Source organism: Caretta caretta, chromosome 28 (assembly GCF_965140235.1).
Source record: "Caretta caretta isolate rCarCar2 chromosome 28, rCarCar1.hap1, whole genome shotgun sequence".
Taxonomy (NCBI): Eukaryota; Metazoa; Chordata; order Testudines; family Cheloniidae; genus Caretta; species Caretta caretta.
The window spans coordinates 4,920,828-4,928,317 of NC_134233.1; the positions used below are offsets into that span (position 1 = coordinate 4,920,828).

The 7,490-nt window shown below is 45.3% G+C and overlaps 1 long non-coding RNA gene across 1 annotated transcript; it reads left to right on the plus strand.

The window, feature by feature from the left end:
- The first annotated feature begins 916 nt into the window (after positions 1–916).
- LOC142070300 (uncharacterized) lies at positions 917–2,149 on the plus strand. Its single transcript, XR_012666268.1, has 3 exons — positions 917–1,029; positions 1,449–1,528; positions 2,017–2,149. It is a non-coding gene; the product is annotated as an uncharacterized LOC142070300 (long non-coding RNA).
- The last annotated feature ends 5,341 nt before the right edge of the window (positions 2,150–7,490 follow it).

Below are 7,490 nucleotides of genomic sequence, written 5' to 3' on the forward strand. Positions count from 1 at the left end.
AGTCACACTCAGGCTATTCAGAATAACACTCTAACTCCCCTAATATGTATGTGTATCTAGCTCTATCTTTTGCTAGCCAAGAGAGAATGGTGCTAACTTGTATTTAGTTTCTTTGCTGTCACTCTGTTTCTTGGACTCACTACTTCCCTTCCCTCTTCTCTGTCGTCTTGTTTGTCTGTGTGCTCGTTATTTCTGTTCCCTAGGTGTCTGACTGCTGGTACTGACTCTCCTCTCAGTGCAACCTCGCCACGTCACTTTGCCATTCAATTCTGCCCTGTCTAAGTGAGAATCTCATTTAGCCTTTGTCAAAAAAGTTGATCACAGTTGAACCAAACGGATATCTTCCAGAAGTTCACAAATGCAAATATTCCATAGGATGGCCCCTGATCTTGACCTCTGCAAAACACCCTCTCTGGATATATTTCCTGCCTTTTGGAAGATTTAACAATCATGATTCCTCTCTGCTCCATATTCACCAGCCAGGCCATTTTGAGGATGTGTGTTATGTGGGACTATAGACATTGCTAATAGCTGTTTTGCATTTTGTTTTTCAGGTGCTGGGCATCGCTCTTACAAACAAGGTAAATTCTAAATAATCTGCCCTCAGCTCTTGCCTTTTCTATCCACAAGTTGCTTGTTTAAATTGCACAGAGCTTGATTTCCTTGCTACATCAAGCAGGAGTCCTGGCTGCTCTGGTGTAAGTGGCCCTGGATTTCTTTCATGAACCTGGGTTTTCTCTTCTTCTGAGGTGGGTGCAGAGCCAGGGTCCTCTGCCTTCTGGGGTCTGTGGACACCTCTCTCCTCTCCTGTGGCTAGATTTAATTCCTGACCTTTATCTTCTGGACTCTGGTTCTTCTCTCCGTTTCTCATCTACATCCTCTTGTTTCTCCTTCTGGATTATGTAGGACATGCACCTAAAATTAACCCTCATCCAGAATGTCACGGAGATTAGCTGTGCCATTTTGGAGACCAGAGACTCCCAGGAGTTCGAATTCTCTTACAAACTGGAGCTCCTTGGCTACATGCTGGTGAGTGATGAGGAACTTTGAGGACTGAAGTACAAAGGAGTTTGTTGTAATGTCATCAGACTGGGTTTCCAGGTAGATGTTGTTTTATCCATTGGCTGTGACTGTACCACTGCAGTCTCATGAGCTACCTGCACAGCACCCAGAATGCTGCTGGGTCCACTCTGAGCTTGGCAGGGATGCCGACCTATTGTGGGCTGTAAGTGGCAGGAATGGCTTGTGTCTGGGGAGTTATCTTTCTGTCCTCCATATAGCCTACAGATGGCCCTAGGGTCCATTTCTGAGGCAGAGAGCCTGCCGAGCACGGTGTCTGTTTATTACAGGTCTGGCATATGGCCCTGTTTCAGGGTGTGAGAGGAAAGCCTCTCTGCCTTTCAAATCCATTTCCCATTTTTTTTAATTTCCCTATTCGTGCATTTCAGGACTTCATTAAAAAGGAACCACTGGATTCCCTGGCATCTCCAGTTCGCTACAAGGCAATTCTTGCCATTAGACATCTGAGGTAGGCTATTTTCTGCCATATTTCCTGGCACTGTGATGTCGTCTTTGTTAGTTCATGAGTGCCAGGTTGGGAGCAGTTTGATGCCTGCCGGGTTTGGCTCACATGCTGCTCACCAGCAGAACTTTAGTTCTTGAGGGTTTGAATGTGTCCATTTGGAGGTTTGTGCTTGAAAGACACAAACTTGAAGGTTGTGGGGCATGCAGTCCAATGCAGGAGAGTTCAGATGGGGAGGGAGGTGTCTGGCTTGCTGGCAGGGGGAAGGAAGCTTGTGGGTTTCTCTAAAAAGGGGACTTGAAGCTTTAGCTTTACTTCTCAATGAGCCAATACTTAATAGAGGTGCAAAGAGGTGCTCAGCTGCAAAGTGAAGGGTTGTTTGCATTTGGGGTTTTAGATTGAGACAATCTCCAGTCATTGGACCCATTTCTTTTACTTGGAGGTGGTACTGAGTCTAATGCATGACTTTTCTCTCTCTCTCTTTCTTCTGCCAGCAAACTCAAACCATCTTTGACCTTGAAGGAAAACCGTGAGCTCCTTCATCAGTGTTTCAAAAGTTTGTTTCCCCTCCCTCCCCTGGAGAAGATGATGAAAGAGGAAGGTGAGACAGCAAAGGATGCTCTGCCTATACAGGTACGTGACAACAATTCTCCTCAGGCACCATCCACTGTATTTCTGCCCAGCAGGCACTGGGTGATGGCAGTCACACATGGCCTCCCTGGCAAGGTTATGGTTACCTTTCCCCAGCCCCCAGTCGTCCCCCCCCCACACACACACAAATTATCTGTGCTGAGCCTCACTCCTTGTCTTCTGGTTTCAGTCACTGTACGTAGAGTCCTTGGAAGCCCTTGGCAAGCTAATGAAGACTTTGCTGGAGGAAGAACCAACCGCACACTGGTTCCAGGAAATGTTTCAAGTGAGTAGACCATTGAACCATGGTGAAGATTGTTTGTTTGTTTGTTTGTTTGTTTGTTGTGTTACTGCAGGGAAGAGTCAGAGATTTAGGGGGTCAAGCTTCAGTTGTGGAGGAATTTTCCACAATGGAGTGAATTGTCGGGGGGAAAAGCACCAAATTCTTCCTGGGATAAGCAGGCATGTGCCCCGCTGAAATCCACAGAAGCTATGCCATTTTATGCCAGGGCTGGATTGGGACCAACTTCTTACAATGTAGTTGACACTACTTGGACGGGCAAGAAAATCACCACTGCAGTAGCCAAATCCAAGAGAACCAGTTGAAACTGATCACTTCTTCAAAGAGGAATTCATTCATATTGAGTTAAGCCCTGTGTATGGAAACTCATCCAGAGGAGACTTCCTGTTCCTCAGACATGAACAGAATATCTTGAAGAGCTGAGGGGTGGGGAGTTTGATGCACCTTCAGTATAAAAATGAAGTTCTAAAAGGAGCTGGGCTGGGGGGGGGGACTTCTCTGCTCTTCTTCAAATTAATAAAAAGAAACGCTCCTCTCTGTCATTTGGCCACTCAATGTGGGAGAAGTTGCCCAGGAAACAGAACACAGCAGCAGACATCAAACAGCATGCAATGTGGTAGACAGCTCCCATCAGACAGTCTACAGGAGACATCACGTACACAGGCCCAGGTTCATCTCTCATGTAACTCCTTTGTCTTCAATCACTCAGAGGTGAATCTGGTCCCTGGCACTTCCATTAGACATGTAATTCCTTCGCTCCATGGAGGTCGGGTGCTTTGGAGAGGGATTTTAGTGACAATTAAACCTGTTTAAGAGGAACTTTTGGGAGGGATTTTCTGGTACTAACTCTGTCCATTCCCCTGCTCTGCCAACAGCTACTAGAGACATGGCTCCATTCAGAGAAGGAGTGGGAGAGAGAAAGGGCCTTGCAGGCCACCATCCAGCTGCTGACTGCCTATCAAGAGACAGTTCATAGCACAGTGAGTATAGCCTTCCTCTTCCTTGAGCTGACTTCCCAGCTTATATCGGATCTGACACTCAACGCAAATGCATGAAAAAAGCTTCCAGGGCAGCAGCTGGGATCTCAAAGTGACTAAGATCCCTCTGCTTCCATAAGAGAGAGGTTTACACAACAATGCTGTGACCACACTCCGGGCAGACTGCAAGAAGTAGAGGGCAGACGATCCCCCAAACTGATGGCTTATTCTAGAATTACATGCACCAAGTGAACAGCAAAAGAGCTTCCACCCTAGTTAACAAAATGCCAAACACGGTCCCCTTTTGGCATTCCAGACCTAGGCTCCCATCTAAACAGCCCAGTCTAATATAGTGAGGGGTTACTGAAAACCTGATTCACCATATGTGAGGTTCACCCATCATAAAGGACCAGATGCTTATCCCCAGGTCAAGGTGAATCTCAGGTCTTTCCCAAATAGCATGCTGCCAGCCAATCCTTAATAACGAAATTGAAGATTTCTTCTTAAAAGAAAGAAGAGAGTTACAAATGGTTAAAAGATCAATCTCCGTACAAGTGACTGTCAATGTTCATAGTTCAGGATCACAACAGTGATGGAATAAACTGCTGGCTTGTACAAGTCTCTCTGGAATCATCCCAGCAGATCAGAATCCAAAGGCAGCTTAGATGTAAAGAATGTTAGTTTTTCCATGCATTTTCCAGGTTCTTTCAAATGATGATTTGGAAGCTCTCTGTCCTATGGCTTACACTTTCCCTGTTCAAAGTTTCAGCAGACTAGAGATGACAGGATGAGGCCCGAGCCTTCTCTTTTCTAGCTATTCTAGCAGGCTGACAAGCCTACCTCACAAAAATGGTTCCAGCAGGACCTTCCCCCGAGAAAGACTAGGCAATGCAGATCGCCTCCTGTACTTTGCTTTGAAGCTAATCTTCTATTTCCTGTGCATACACAGTAAACTAGTTACTCATTCGCATAAGGTGATTAGCCGTTCTTCCATTATAACACAGAGAGTTAAGCTGAAGACAATGTAGAAATTATTAGTTTCCTGCAGTATCTTACATCTTTGATTTTAAGGTTAACTGAACACTTTGCACACATAATGAAGACCTGAAAGGGAATGAGCATCGACAAGCTAATTTGGTTACATTGTGAAACTTCTAACCGCGTATAGATCAACACAGACAAATAGACTGAGCATCTATTGTTCATTTTTGAATGAGTTGAGGATTGCTAGTCTAATCCATCTCTTTGAAATTCACATGCAAGTGAACTGTCTTGATACAGTGGAAGTGCCTCTTGTTAAGTTATTATGGGTCATACACAGGTTGCCTGGTCTGCCAGTGTCACAAATGCATTCTTGGTTCTTATGCTCCCAGGGTGGTAAAGGAAAATTTCTATTTAACCAGCTAAGAACATAAAACATAAGAATGGCTAACCTGCCTCCCGCAAAAGAATGGTTCATCTGGCCCAGTATCCTGTCTTCTGACTGCATTGTGTGAAGATATGCTTCCTTTGGTTTGTTTTAAACCTGCTGCCTATTAATTTCATTGGGGGACCCCTTGGTCTTGTGTTTGGTGAAGGGCTAAATAACACTTCCTTATTGACTTTCTCTACACCAGTCATGATTTTATAGACCTCTAGCATATTCCCTCTGAGTCGTCTCTTTTCCAAGCTGAAAAGTCGCTCTTTTTTTAATCTCCCTTGGGTGAGAAGTTATCCCATAGGCCTAATTTTTGTTGCTCTTCTCCGTATTTCTTCCCATTCTAACACATCTTTTTTGAGATGAGATGACCAAAACTGCACGCAGTATTCAAGGTGTGGGGGTCCTGTAGATTCCTATCGTGGCATAATGATATTTGCTGTCTTCTTATCGATCCCTTTCCTAAGGGTTCCTAACATGTTGTTAGCTTTTTTGACTGCATGTTGAGCGGATGCTTTCAGAGAACTGTACACAATGACTCTGAGGTCTCTTTCTTGAGTGATAACAGCTAATTTAGACCCCATCCATTTCTATGTACAATTGGGATTATGTTTTCCAATGTGCATTATTACCCAGTACAGAACAGGAATCAGGGGCACAATGTTACCAGATGTGCCTGTTACTTTAGGGTAGGCTCATTGATTAGGGTTACTCTTCTTGGGGGGGGGGGGGGTGTCTGTAATTCTATTAATGTGCTGCTTATGTCACTTGTGTGTTCATATGGAGCTCTACTCCTTCCTTCTGCAAGTGCCCTCCCAATGGAGCGACCCTGCAGGACCTCGGTTCCCCAGGGCTGGGTTCCTCCAGCCCTAGAACTAGATGAGCACGCACGCACGTACGCTCACACGAGCAGAGCAAGTCTGAGCGGACCAGGTCAATCAGCCCTCTCCAGCTGATCCTCTCATATGTCCCTGTACTCAATGGGCTGGGTTAAGCAGCACTTTCAGCTGCTCCCCTCTTATGTGCCCCAAGTTTAACACATCCCTATCCCACTTCCACATTACAATTGTACTGGTAGTAACCCACTTCATGAGCAAACCCCACAGTATTTTTGGGCGCTACCGGGATCTTTAGCTGAGGTAACAGAAGGGTTGCTGCAGAGTAAATGGGGGAAGCGGAAAATACAGAGTGAAATTTGGAGAGCGAGAGAGAGGGAGAGTGAAGCAACCAGCTGAACCATAAAGGTTATTTATTGAATAATAGTGATAACTACACAAGGAGGGCTAAACAAACATAATGGTTACATTTGAAAGGTTAATACCTGAGGAAGAAAAGAAAACGGAGGGGCGAGGGGGAGGGGGGGGGAATCTCACCCACTCCATGAGGCTTGAACTGGGTGGGGTTCCCAGGTAATGGTGGTAGCTCCGGGTCCTGAGTGCTGGAGACAGGCAGAGCCCCCAGCACAATCAGTCAGGAGATGGAATCCCAGTGGAACTGATGCAGAGTTTGGGTCTATACATCAGAACCCTTACTTGGGCATAGGTAGGGGGTTTTGTAGAGAAAATACAATGGTTCAAGGGAGAACACTAGATTTGTTTATGGGTAAACTAATGGGTTTTCAAGGGTTTTCTTTAGGCTAGACAATAGGAGCTGATCACTCTTGGCTATGGGTGGTGGTTTTTTCCAGGGAGCTCACAAGGCAACTAGGCTGCTTCAGTATTTTAGGATAATAAAGATTTATTACTAGAATTGGTCTGATAATTGCTGAGCTAGGTGTGTGCAGGCATAGGTTCATTAGCATCTGGAGCAGGGATTCCCATGGTGCAATGCGTCCCTGCTTTTCTGGTCCCAGAGTTCAGTGCGGTTCTCTGTTCCTCATTCTTCATGCTAATTCCTATCCCATCTTTCATGCAGATGAGGCTAGGGGAGTTGTCTCTGTTCTTCATTCTGTATGCAAATGGAGATGTCTTAATCTTGTCACCCTTCTCAGGAGGGGTGTAGGTGTGTCTCCCAACACCCTTCATTGTTCTCTGCAAGCCTTTTCTCTGATGGGTTTTGGTTCAAACAGAGACTGGTGGGGGCGGGGGGTGTCTTTCATGAGTCAGACAGGCTAGATACTGTGCCCTGCTTCCCCAAAAACACAGAGCTGGCTGGTCTGAACAATAAGGATGGCAAGTGAAGGCTAGTCCAACTGGAGACCATTCATTCTTTGTTCTTCGTTCTTTTTTCATTAGACTCAGGGAACTTTTGATCAGTTTGGATCTCTGATTGGACTAATAGCACCATACAGCTGTGATTCGCTGGCCACGTCCCGTCAGTGGGTGGTTGACTGTATCAGCTGCCTTCTCTGTATACAAGGTGAGGAGACCATTAGCAGGTATAAGGAATTCTTCACCTTCTTTCACTGTTGTAATGTCCATTTGTCTGCCTATCTAGTTCTTTCTGTCCTGTCTGTTGTTGCTTAGATAACAGAATGGTGGGCATCTTGTAAATACCTCATTAGAAGAGAAGATTCTCATGTGTAAAGAGCCTAGCACACTTTTGGGAACTGTACAACTAATAAATGGTCTGCATACAGGTAGATAAGGGCTAAATTCCTTAGGGCTTGTCTACACAGGGACAGTAAGGAAAGTTAATCCAAAT